The 13,145-nt window shown below is 45.8% G+C and overlaps 2 non-coding genes across 2 annotated transcripts; both read right to left on the bottom strand.

Moving 5' to 3' along the window:
- Positions 1–3,040: 3,040 nt before the first annotated feature.
- On the bottom strand, positions 3,041–3,155 carry LOC146833700 (U5 spliceosomal RNA). Its single transcript, XR_014960924.1, has one exon. It is a non-coding gene; the product is annotated as a U5 spliceosomal RNA (small nuclear RNA).
- A 9,875-nt stretch (positions 3,156–13,030) lies between these two features.
- On the bottom strand, positions 13,031–13,145 carry LOC146833699 (U5 spliceosomal RNA). The gene has a single exon (XR_014960923.1). It is a non-coding gene; the product is annotated as a U5 spliceosomal RNA (small nuclear RNA).

Raw genomic sequence — 13,145 nt, 5'->3', positions numbered from 1 at the left:
CACAACACCACTCTGCTTACATCTCACTACCTCACAACATCCCTCTCCCTCACTACATTACTGTTTCACTACCTCACTCTCTCTCACTACATAAATCTCTCTACCTCACTACTCCACTCTATCTCACTACCTCACTATCTCACAACTTCTCTCTCAAAACATCACTACCTCACTCTCTAGCTCACAACCTCACAACTTCACTCTCTCTCACTCACTACCTCAATCACTCTCTATCTCACTACCTCACTCTTTTTATCTCACTAACTCACTTTCACTCTCTCTTTCACTACCTCTCTCTCTATCTCACTACATCACAACATCACTCTATGCTTATATATCACTACCTCACAACATCCCTCTCCCTCACTACCTCACTCTTTCACTACCTCACTCTGTCTATCTCACTACCTCACTCTCTATCTACCTCACTCTGTCTATCTCACTACCTCACTCTCTATCTACCTCACTCCTCTCACTACCTCACTCCTCTCACTACCTCACTCTCTATTTCAATACCTCACTCTCTCTCTCTCTATCTCACTACCTCACTCTCTCTCTGCTAATGCAATAGGTATCAAATATGCAAAAAAAAAGCTAATGCCAATAGAAATGACAATGCCATTTATTTAGGGATTCAATAATGATAAAAAAATAATTAGCAATAACAATAGCTCTACCTATAATATTGCCGAGACCATTGCATTGTAAATGCTTGTTTATTTAAGTTGTAGCACTTGATAAGAGAACATTCGTTTGCAGTCTTTCTCCCTCCCCCCCCCCCCATCCCATTCTGCATAGTTGCTTGCCTGTCGGCCTCCCGCGTTGTTGGTCTCTTGTGCTTGCTTTCCATGTCTCCCAAGTGCATTGTTGCTTGCCCTGCTTCCCCTGCACCGTTGTTGCGTGCCTGGTCCCCATGCCCCCTCCCACATTGTTTCCACATTGTTATTGCTTACCCCGATTCCATCTCCCACTGAGTTTACATGAGACATACCCTCTGCCCCTCCCCCATCGTTGCTTGCCTTGTCCCCCAGCCACCGTCCCCCATCGTTGCTTGTCCCATACCCCGACATCCTTTTCCCCATTGTTGCTTGTCCCGTACCCCACCCTTCCCCCTCATTGTTGCTTGCCCAGTCTTTTTGACCCTCACCCCATTGTTGCTTGCCCTTTTCCCCGCCTCCTCCTGCCAGAGAACAAAAATCAATCAGACACGGCCAGTGCTAGCCATATCATAGTGCTATTTTCCCTAAACATTGATAAAGCCAATAGGTCTCGCCTACGCGGGGTCTATTGGCTTTGTCAGTGTTTTTTGCCATGTTGTACAGATGCGTGGCTGCTGTGCAGCATGGTTTAAAATCAAATAAAAAAGCACTGTAAAGCAGCAAGCATTGACCACGTCATCGCACTTGTATGTTTTACATTCAAAAATCCGATTGGCCGCACTCTGCTAGTCCTACCAGCGTGTTACCCCAAAGAATTGTGGTCCATGAAGTAGCATCGGCGGGTAGGCCTATGCCAAAAGTTTAAAATGAAAATGAGTGTCGCGTTAGCCATCCCTGGACACGTGTTTCGAGGTAGTTGCCTCTCGTCAGCAGGGAGTAGGTATGTGTGTAGGGTTGCTGCGTAGGCTGCCAAAAAATATTCTCAGGTAAAGTACCACTCAAGGCGCGCAGGTGCGTAGCCAAGGGCTCGTCAGCCCCACCGGCTCAAGGGAGCCTGAATATAAACAAAAATCCGATTGGCCGCACTCTGCTAGTCCTACCAGCGTGTTACCCCAAAGAATTGTGGTCCTTGAAGTAGCGTCGGCGGGTACGCCTATGCCAAAAGTTTAAAATGAAAATGAGTGTCGCGTTAGCCATCCCTGGACACGTGTTTCGAGGTAGTTGCCTCTCGTCAGCAGGGAGTAGGTATGTGTGTAGGGTTGCTGCGTAGGCTGCCAAAAAATATTCTCAGGTAAAGTACCACTCAAGGCGCGCAGGTGCGTAGCCATGGGCTCGTCAGCCCCACCGGCTCAAGGGAGTCTGAATATAAACAAAAATCCGATTGGCCGCACTCTGCTAGTCCACCAAGCGTGTTACCCCAAAGAATTGTGGTCCATGAAGTAGCGTCGGCGGGTACGATTATGCCAAAAGTTTAAAATGAAAATGAGTGTCGCGTTAGCCATCCCTGGACACGTGTTTCGAGGTAGTTGCCTCTCGTCAGCAGGGAGTAGGTATGTGTGTAGGGTTGCTGCGTAGGCTGCCAAAAAATATTCTCAGGTAAAGTACCACTCAAGGCGCGCAGGTGCGTAGCCATGGGCTCGTCAGCCCCACCGGCTCAAGGGAGCCTGAATATAAACAAAAATCCGATTGGCCGCACTCTGCTACCACGTCATCGCACTTGTATGTTTTACATTCAACCATGCTGCACAGCAGCCGCACTGCTGTACCTGGCTAAGAAAAAGCCTAGACAAAGACATTATATCTCGCATAGGTATGACTTATTGCCTTTGCTAATGCTTGGTTTTTAAGGCGCTGTTTAAGCCACTTTTCTAGGATCATCACAGGTTAAGTCTGCAGAACTCGAACTTGATTTGCCCGTTTTAAATTAGGAAGCTAGGCCATGGCATGATTTAAATATACGTTATACATACATATATATATATATACACATAATGCACCTTTTGAATTTGAATCACAGAGGCGATTTCAATCAAATCTCAATAATCATGAGACTGATCTTGAAATAAACCCCAGATTGAAAACAGTTATGGGGCATATTATCAAGGACGGCTTTAAAATTTATCGCCGGAAAGCGGCGATAATGGGCTTGATAATATGCCCTGGCGAATTCCAACAGGAGCCCATGTTTACACCAGAACATGGGCTTCTATTGGAATTCTTACGGGCATATTATCAAGCCCATTATCACCTGGTTTGGGTCGTAAGCGAGTCAGTAATTTTCGTTTACTAGATCTGGGTTGAGTTATTACTACACAAATAAAACAGCGTCACTATACACAGAGTTAGAATCATTTCGAATCGATCTTCTTTTATTTAAGGGTAACCCTGCAGCAGCAGGGCTTTCAAAAATTGAGTGAAACTCTTTAATGTTCCTCTCCACGGAAATCTTTAGTAAAAGGCGAAAGATTTATTCGGTTTGAAGAGAAACCAGAGTATGAGTATTTCATCGCTTCCCTGTGGCCCCCAAAACAGCTCTCCACAGAATGTTAGGGTGACTTGCTCTACTATCTCCATAATTGATAACCCTTCAAAATATAACCAACTACTGAGAAGCCTTGTAAACCGGGACATTGACAAAACACTTTTTGAGACAATCGATCAAAAAGAGGGACGCACTGGTGACACGGACTTATGGGTATGCAAATTTTGACTGTGGTCACGTGACAGGAAAGGCTGTAACATTTGAGTTGTAATACCAGAGTCTCCCAGCTCAAGCCTTAACATCAACTCCTTTTACACTTCACATTCTGAATGGTGCAGCGTTCGGAGCCTCGCGCAGGCTTTTGTGAGGCTCGGTGGCTCCCAAAAGGAGGACTTTTACATGCCACCATCAAGGCATGCTAGCTGGCTCATTGATCTTCTTTCCGAGACAATAAACGAGCCAGTGTGTTTTCTACTTGCAGCCTATAAGGCTGCACCACCTGCTGTAAGAAAACAAGCATTGGCAGAGAAGCAAAATGGTGACCAACGGCTTTGCCAATGCTTTTCCGCAATGTTGTATAGCATAGGCAAGATGCTGTGCAACATTACCAAAAGAAAACAAAACAATAAAAGCAGCGATGATGTGTGCATTTTGTAGGTGCGCGCGTGCACCTTTGCGCATGCGCAACTGCAAAATGAGGCGGGCACCATTGTTTTTTTATTCACTAAGCCAAAATGGACGATTAACAAGCATTGAAAATGCAATAGGTCTCGCATTTGATTAAGTTATAAAGCCATTTGCTTTGCTAATAGTATTGTATCGCAAAGCAAATGGCTTTAACTTAATTAAAGGCGACAACTATTGCATGTTTAATGCTTGTTTTATCTCCACTCAATAGGGTGCGTAATTCAACAGTCAACAACCCGCTATGTACCTCACGCCCCAGAAATAAAGTTCTAAAGAGCATCATTTCGGGTCGAAGGTGGTGCCGGCCCCCTTTCTCTCTTGCAGTACTGTGGACAGAATGCTTTTCTGTGAGTAACACAGAAGAAAACATTAGTGGCAAAAATCGGAAAGTCCCCTCAACCGCACACAGAGGGGCATCCGCCCCTCGTACACAGATGTATAGGTCTGAGAGGTTCAGCACAAGGTCGACTTAAAATAATGGGTACGTGGTATCACACGGTAGCCAAAAGGGTAGTTATGACCCCCTAAACATAAACTCCACTCCAGATAGGTGCAGTTATGAGGTAGTCAGACGCCATTCGCCTCAGTGAGAGAGGCTCTTCTGAAGCACTCACTGCACGCTTGTCCTACAAAAGGACAAAACTTATGGGGTACACTGAAGCAGCTCCCCCATGGACAGTCCACTATGAGTATTCAACAGAAGCCCCAACTCCCACTTTGCAGGGCCAGTTATGCGGCACTCAATGAGGGGTAGTTATGAGGTTTCCACAGAACCTTCACCATTCACATCTACACGAACAGTTGTGCGACACTCCATCGACCCACCCTGCCTGTTGAGGGGGTAGTCATGTGGTTTTTACGGAACCCCCAGTCTTCGCATCCACACAGTTATGAGGCACCTTCCAGACCCCAGGCACCAACAGGCGTAGTTAGAGATGTCCCACAGAAGCCCCAACCCACCAAGGGGTGTTTACGAGGTACCCCAGCGACCTCAAAGCCATAAACTGACACATACCTCCGCGCCTCTCCGGCAATGTGTCTGAGCTCCAGTGGTGCCTCAGTCCAATATCCGCGTCCCTAGCTGCCACCAGAGCCCTGGCACGGACGGAATGAGCCAGCTAACGGGACGGAGGAGCGCCTTTCTATTCGCAGCTCGTCCAGGCGTATCAGCGGGTGGTCGGGGGCGTTGCCTCCGGCACTACCCAGCAGACCCTCCCTCCCGGAGCCGGCCTGGAGCAGGGAAAGCCCTCGCCTCCATGGTGGAGGGATCAGCGGCGGCGAGAGTTGGGCTCATCATCCTCCTCCTCCTCCTGCCTTAATCGGATTCTCCAGCCGAGGCTTTGCCGAGAGTGTGTGTAATGTGGGGTCCGGCAGGGCCATGTGGATGGCAGCGGAGCTAAACATAGGCTTATGCAGCTCCGCCCCAGACACTTAGGAAAAAAGAGACTCAACCTGGTGCCGGGCTGCGAGGGGGCTCCCCGGGCCGACCCCGCTCTAGGGTAGCGGGGGTTATGTACCAATGGGGTAACCCGATAGACCACTGGACTCTGGTAAATAGTGGTACACAAAAAGATAGTCACAGTGGAAATTATTCACCGTGTGTCAACAACCAATGTATGGTGAATGAAAAAAAGGAGAATATGACCACACCAAGAAATATCATACAATAAAGGTTTCAGATTTAATCAATTTGAAAAACATTTGTCAATAGATCAAGAATTCACAAAAAGAACTCTATTTGACATTCCAAGGTGGTGTATGTATAAACATCAACATACAATGATAAGGACCTATCCAGCCAGATTTCTGGCACAAACAATAAATGCAAAATCATACACAGGACGATGCAGTTAATAATTCACTGTCATCAAGTTTGATATGATCAGGGGGAAAAAGTCGACGTTTCGACCCCTAAGAGAATCAGCAAACTGTGCGTTTTGGAAACGGGGTCTTGATCAGGACGGTGGGGTGGGTTGGAGGGTGTGCACCAGCATCAGCAAGATCCCTTCCTGCTGAAAAATATGTGGGCCTGCCGTAGGTTCAGAGATCTCTATGCGGCACTGGTATTAAGTTGTTAAGGTGGCACTAGGTTCATGAATGACCTGGTTGGGAAGCGTCGAGGAATCGGACTGCTAGGGGAAGGGCGGCTCTGCCCTCACCAACCTGGTGCCAAGACTCAGACCTAGGACAGTACTTCCGGCTAACGTCTCATGCACTCACCACAAGGAAGGAGGTGCATTCTGCCAACCTGATGCCAGCCTGTGCTGGTGATCTCTGAAGGCCGTGCAACAGATCACAGGGGTACCAGGTGATAGCGCAGCGGCACACAGGGATGATAGCAGACCCCACTTCCTCAAGGGGGGCAGGGGTTTGTTGGGTTGGGGCAATCGGTCTCAGGGAGTCAGACACTGACAGCGGCTAAGAAGAAGTACTGTTTCATTCTTGCTGATGCCCCCAAGCTGTGATTAACTTCTAAAAGAACAAGCGCTCGCCATCACGTATGCTTTTGGCTTTTTGAGCCGTCCCACTTGGACGGCCTTGCCTGCTTTCCTTCTGAAGTAAAAGGTTTCTTATCTTTATAGGGCCATGTGTTTTCAGTGCTTAGAGAAAAAAGTAGATTCCTAAAAGTGAGCAGTGAAAGGATAGAAGCCAGCCAATCAGAGAGTTGGTAAAGAGGTTATGCTCCAGGTCAAGGACAAACACAGAGGCCCAGGTTTACAAAGATTTTGCATCAGGCTGGCGTCACATTTTTATGCAGTCCCGACGCTAAATTATGTTTGGTATTTACAAAGCCAAGCAAATGTTGATTTGCGTGACTTTGTAAGAAAAAGTAAAGAAATGCAGGGCCATATTATCAAGGAACGGCGATAACATTATCGCCGCTTTAGCAGGAACAGGCTGCTGGCACAAAATGGACATGACAAGAGAGTGCCAACTTTCTAAATGTCTTCTTTTCAGAACTGTAACTTAAAATCAGACTTCAAAATTAAAGAGGGTTTTAAATTACAATTCATTTGAGTGCAAACATGACATTTCTACCCGTTCCAAATCAAAAGTCATCACTTATTAGATGCAATAAGGTAACTTAATGTTATCATAAGTAAGAAGTAGGGAAAAACAAATGTAAGAGTTTTCCATTACCAGGACCTGTAAAACATAAAAGTACATTTCCAAGTTTTCAAATAAACTGCACCCTGCCATATAGGCTGTTTAGGGCTTATCCTAGAGGTGACTTATATGTATTAAAGAATAAGGTTTAGGCCTGGCAAAAAGTTTGGTTTTCCATGTCGAAATGGCAGTTGCACGCAGGCTGCAATGGCAGACCTAGAACATGTTTGAAAAGGCTACTTAAGTGGGTGGCACAATAAGTGCTGCAGGCTCACTAGAAGCATTAATTTATATGCCCTGGGTACCTGTAGTTCCAGTTTACGAGGGACTTATAAATAAATTAAATGCGCCAATTGGGTGTAATTCAATTTTACCATTCTTAAAGGACCAAGCACAAGCACTTTAGCTCTGGTTAGCAGTGGTGAAGTGCTTAGTACTAAAGCCAACAAAAACTAATTTAGCAAAACTGAAAAGGTGAAGGTAAAAAGTTTGGGGGACTACCACCCAAGGGTCTCAGGTCTAAGACTGATCATAATTCAGGCACCTTAGCACTGTGGCACAAGGGCACCTACAATGGCGCAAGGAAGCAAAAAGTGCACCAGCGCAAGGAGAGAGAAGAACTCTGCAATTTCTTTAAAGATATGGTGCAGTTCTGCTCTCTCCCTTTCACGCAAGACAGCGCAGCAACTTTACTTGCTGCGCTGCATTGTGTGAATTCTTTGTAAAAATGCTGCTTCATCTGCAGTCCCTCCTCAGCCCTGTCATCCATAAAATGGCAGTGTTCAGCAAAACCAGTCAGCAGCTCCTTGCTAGCAAAAGGCCTCACAGAATAACTAAAGGAACCCTGTCTGCACTCCCCTCTCCCTCCAGCTACGGGAATGAAAGCAATACACTTCCACAGCCTGTGAGCTCAATCCTCACTTTCATCTTGTGCCAGACCAGGTGAGGTGTATCCAAAAAGGTTCCCACTGGTTTCCATTATTCTGTCTAACTCACACACAGCATGCATGTGCCACGCAAGCTACACACATCAACATGCTTAAGGCAGTCTCTGGACCTTGGAGCTAAGGTCTTGGTAAGTTTGCAGGAGTGGAAATTTACACAAATGGGACAGTAGGCCTTCAATCCAGAGACACATATAAAAAAGGTTTGATCACGCTATTAATTCTCAAAACATGGCATGCTACCACCACCCACCACTCTATGTACTAAACCCATGACAGGGACAGTAGTCTACTGTTACCAAATGACGACGCGTGTGGTGCGCACCTCCAGGTCACAGGACAAGTCCAAGACCTTCTTATATCAGAGACAGGCCTAGGCAGCTGCACGCACAATAGAATAATGTGATGCCAGGCCCAAACAAATCCCAAATTAGGGTACCAGATACATGCAGTCATTCAATCGGAGCAGCGGAACACACCATTATACCATGCAGGGAACATTCACGTCCCATCAGAAACCTCCCCAGGATCTTTCTCATATCAATGTCATGTGAGGGGTCACAGTATCCTGAATTTTGACCTAAATGATGATGCAATACAGTCACGGTGAGCAGTGGACCTGGTGATCACTACTGATGAACCACCAGGATCCCCCTTAGAACAGCATTAATTGAAGAGATATTCATTGTAATTTTGACTGATACTACAAGTAAGAGTGAAAGAGGGTTTGACGGATTGAGTACATTTTGTGTTCCAAGTAGAGAACCCGGAATCCAGAGTACCTCGTGTAGAAGGCTTAAAAGCATTTTACTGCTAGTTCAGTTTACTTTGGTACTTTGAGGGAATGGGGTATCCTAAAGCTAAGGTTATAGTTGGCACCTAAGACTCATACTTTCACAGACTCTATTTCCGTGGGACTAGATGTCCTTTTGTCACCATCTGAAAATTTGGGATTTTAGGAACCCAACTCCTATAAAATTATGACAGTTCTCGTTGCTGTGTGAAAATGAAGTACGCCTAAAACCAGCATTTCCCCATGAAGGCTGAAGCAGCACTATATTTAAGAGGGAAGGGGTCTGACAAACCACATGGTAATCTGAATATTTTGTACAGAAGAGGTTATTGACACTGCACCGAACGCACAGGTGTCGATCCTATACTTTATCAGGCAAATATGAATAGACTGTCATCTTATCCACAGTGTTGTATTGGACGATAAGTTGTCCTTGTCAATATGGATTTAGCTGAAATTTGCACAGTGAAGCTCTTGAGAACGTAAAGCTTTATATATAGATAGTTCAGCTTAAAGAAATAAAATGCTCCCCCCGAGATAATGGAGAGGACAGTGATTCTTAAACTGAGAGGTAGGTTTACTAAGATTTTACGCCATGTTTGCGTCCCTTTCTATGGTAAATCTTTGTGCTCATATTTCCTTACCAGCGTAAAATCTGTTTTACGATGGAAAATTACTTGAAAGCAACGCAAAGCAGCGCATAGTGCTGCTTTGCATCACTTGGCGCCAAGGGGGCTGGCCGTGGGTGGTGCACGAGCATTCACACCCAACAATCTAAGATTTCCTATGCTAAGTCCTATTTGCTTAAAAATGTAGACAAGGTATAGCTTCAGATAATAGCGCCCATTTGAGACAGGCGCTGTGAAGGAGAAATGCTTTTATTTCTCTTTCCTTTTCCAACTTTGCATGTGTGCTGCACTGTACAGCCCACATACAAAGTGGGAAAAGGTTTAAAGTTAGTCTAAGCATTGTAATTTGTACTGGAAGGATATCCTTCCAGTACCAAACATAGGTTAGACTCACGGAGACACCCTTGCAGTATGGTGCAAAGGTGTCTATGGTGCACGACCGTACATTTCCGCGCCGGCGTTAGGGAGAGGGGAGTGCCACTTTTCTGTAAATGTGGCTTTCTCCTCCTCTCTCCTTGTCGCACAGAGCAGCATTTGCGGCTGCTGCACTGCACTGCATGACTGAGTAGTTAAGCTGACCCTGACTGTGTTATGGTGAAGCACGTCAAAATTGGTACTGATAATGGTACGGGTATTGTCTACTATAGCGCATATTTGCTTGGCAGAGAGCAAGCACTTGCAATTAAAAGAACAGCTTTTTTTCAGATTATAACAAACCACGTTTGACTCTATATCATTCTGGTAATCACAGGACTTTTGCTGCCCCCTCCTCTTCCAGTAACACTAATAAAAGAGCCCGGGTTGACACCAAGAGAGTGGGGGGCCCTCTTCTGTCGTCCTGTCTCGCTTGATAGCACACCCGTCAGCACAATGTATTACTGCCAGTGCTGTTTAATACACATGAAGTGGGCTTTGGCTTTACCCAGAGCAGTACAATGTTGTCACTTCATTCTGTTGGCTGTTTGTTATCTCATTGCGCCTTTTAGGAAGTGCAACCTTTGGAAGGCAAGAGGGATTATTTTACATTTATTTGAAAAGTACACTCAACAATCGCTCTGTGTGAAACAATTAATTTACTTATGTCCCATATGCATTCTATGTAGAAGGCATTTTTTAGCTGCTTTTTATCCCCAGCGCTGGCAAAGCAAAGAGGGGAAGCTTTAATGAGGTATACAGAACTCGTGCATGCAACGCATGGGAACAGCATTCGTGAAGCTCCCGCCGCAATGTCGGAGGAGCGTCGCCTCACTGGCTCAAAGCCAGCAAGTGAAAAATAAAATGATATCTGAGTATTGTTTTATTTTTCACTTGCCGGCTCTGAGCCAGCTTGTGCAGGGAGGGGCGGGGCCAGGGTATGGGAGGGGGAGCGGCAGTGCTATGTGCACTTTTAAGTGCGCATGTGTGGTTGGCCCGCCGTCTCAGGTCGGCCAAACACACATACCCACTTAGGTTTCTTCAGCCAGGCTGTAGAGACCCCAGAGACTCCCTGTCCTGAGCAGATCGTCTTTTCAGCCCGCTCAGGCCAATCCCCGCGCTGCTCTCATATGCGATGGGAGTCAGATGCTTTCCCAGGAGCGCGAGGCGGACGGCAGTACCAGGTAAGTGCCATTAACCCGGTCTCCCCATCTCGCTGCGCGCTCCCCGCATGCTTCCCACTGGCTCCCTTTCCCCCTCCGCACCCCTCCAACCCCCCCCGCCGCCGGTATTTTATGGTGTCAGGCACCGCTGCCCATTGGCTTGGCAAATTGTTGCATACCTATTACAGAGCTGATATGTAATAAAGGTGAAAGATGGATCAAACATGTCGAGAGATATACATTTGTGGTACGGATAAAGGTACTGATGAATTGTAGCACCTTTTGGGATTACAGAATGGAAAGCCAATGACTTAAATTCACCCTGAATCTAGTTCTGAAGAGCTAGGGTTAATTTCCAGGGTAAATTTTGATTGCAGCTGGAGTGCACCGAATAGGAGGTGTATTTACATAGAACAGTATTGTTTGTGGGAAATCAAGTTGAGATGAAATTACAGCAACCAGGATGTAATGCGGAAGGAGCATTTACAATGGTCACTTTTTTTCAATTTATATACCGTCAGCTTAACCCAAGGGCATTGGAGCTTATTACGTGAGCACTAGAATATACCACAGCTGATCAGATCCATTTTTAGGTCTCTCTTGGAGACAATGCATGAGCTGTTGATTGAGGGACATTTTGTTTACATTCAAGGGGCTTAGAGCCTGCCTATAAGTTACCATTTGTTTGTTTCATCATCACTCTCTTTTCTTGGCTTTTCATTGGTCAGCGAATGCTAGTTTCATTTCTCTTCATGTTTGTGCCTTCAGTGGAGCATGGGCCAAGTGCTTCTTACAGTTGGCAGTCAGTGTCCATCCACTGGTCGCATGCTTCCAGATGTACTTTTTTATTTAAGTTGTAGCACTTGATAAGAGTACATTTGTTTACAGGCTGTCTCCCTCCTCCCCAATCCCGTTCTGCATCGTTGCTTGTCTGTCTCCCTCCCGTGTTGTTGACCTCTTGTGCTGGCTTGCCCTGTCTCCCACGTGCATTGTTGCTTGTCCTGCTTCCCCTGCACCGTTGTTGCGTGCCTGGTCCCCATACCCCCTCTCACATTGTTTCCACATCGTTATTGCTTACCCCGATTCCATCTCCCACTGAGTTTACATGAGCCATTCCCTCTGCCCCTCCCCCATTGTTGCTTGCCTTGTTCCCCTGCCACCGTCCCCCATCGTTGCTTGTCCCGTACCCCGACATCCTTTTCCCCATTGTTGCTTGTCCTGTACCCCACCCTTGTCTCTTGCCCAGTCTTTTTGACCCTCACCCCATTGTTGCTTGCCCTTTTCCCCACCGCCTCCTGCCAGAGAACAGAAATCAATCAGACACGGCCAGTGCTAGCCATATCAGAGCGCTATTTTCCCTAAACATTGATAAAGCCAATAGGTCTCGCCTATGCGAGGTCTATTGGCTTTGTCAGTGTCTTTTGCCATGTTGTACAGATGCGTGGCTGCTGTGCAGCATGGTAAAAAAGCACTGTAAAGCAGCAAGCATTGACCACGTCATCGCACTTTTATGTTTTACATTCAACCATGCTGCACAGCAGCCGCACTGCTGTACCTGGCTAAGAAAAAGTCTAGACAAAGACATTAGATCTCGCATAGGTACGACTTATTGCCTTTGCTAATGCTTGGTTTTTAAGGCACTGGTTAAAAGCCACTTTTCTAGGATCATCGCAGGTTGAGTCTGCAGGACCCGAACCTGATTTGCCCGTTTTAAATTAGGAAGCTAGGCCATGGCATGATTTAAATATACGTTATACATACATACATACATATATATATATATTTTAATGCACCTTTTGAATTTGAATCACAGAGGCGATTTCAATCAAATCTCAATAATCATGAGACTGATCTTGAAATAAACCCCAGATTGAAAACAGTTATGTGTTTTATTTTCCAATTGATCCTTCTTTATCTGGTGTTCTTTAGCGCTGCGTGTATATAGCAGTAAACCCTTTCAGATGATTAAGCGATGTTTGCGTCGTATGCGTTCTTGGTGTATGTCACATGAGAAAACTGTAAGTTAAGAAAGTCAGTAAAATTCGTTTCCTAGATCTGGGTTGAGTTAGTATCGTACAAATATCACAGTGTCACGCTACACAGTGTAAGAATCAGTTTAATTCGATTTTCTTTTGTTTACCAGGTAAGGGTAACCCTGCAGCAGCAGGGCTTTCAAAAATTGAGTGAAACTCTTTAATGTTCCTCTCCACGGAAATCTTTAGTAAAAGGCGAAAGATTTATTCGGTTTGAAGAGAAACCAGAGTAT

This window comes from Triturus cristatus, chromosome 4_2 (genome assembly GCF_964204655.1).
Source record: "Triturus cristatus chromosome 4_2, aTriCri1.1, whole genome shotgun sequence".
Classification (NCBI taxonomy): Eukaryota; Metazoa; Chordata; class Amphibia; order Caudata; family Salamandridae; genus Triturus; species Triturus cristatus.
Note: the sequence above shows the minus strand (reverse complement) of the source record. Positions and strands in the feature narration are given on the sequence as shown.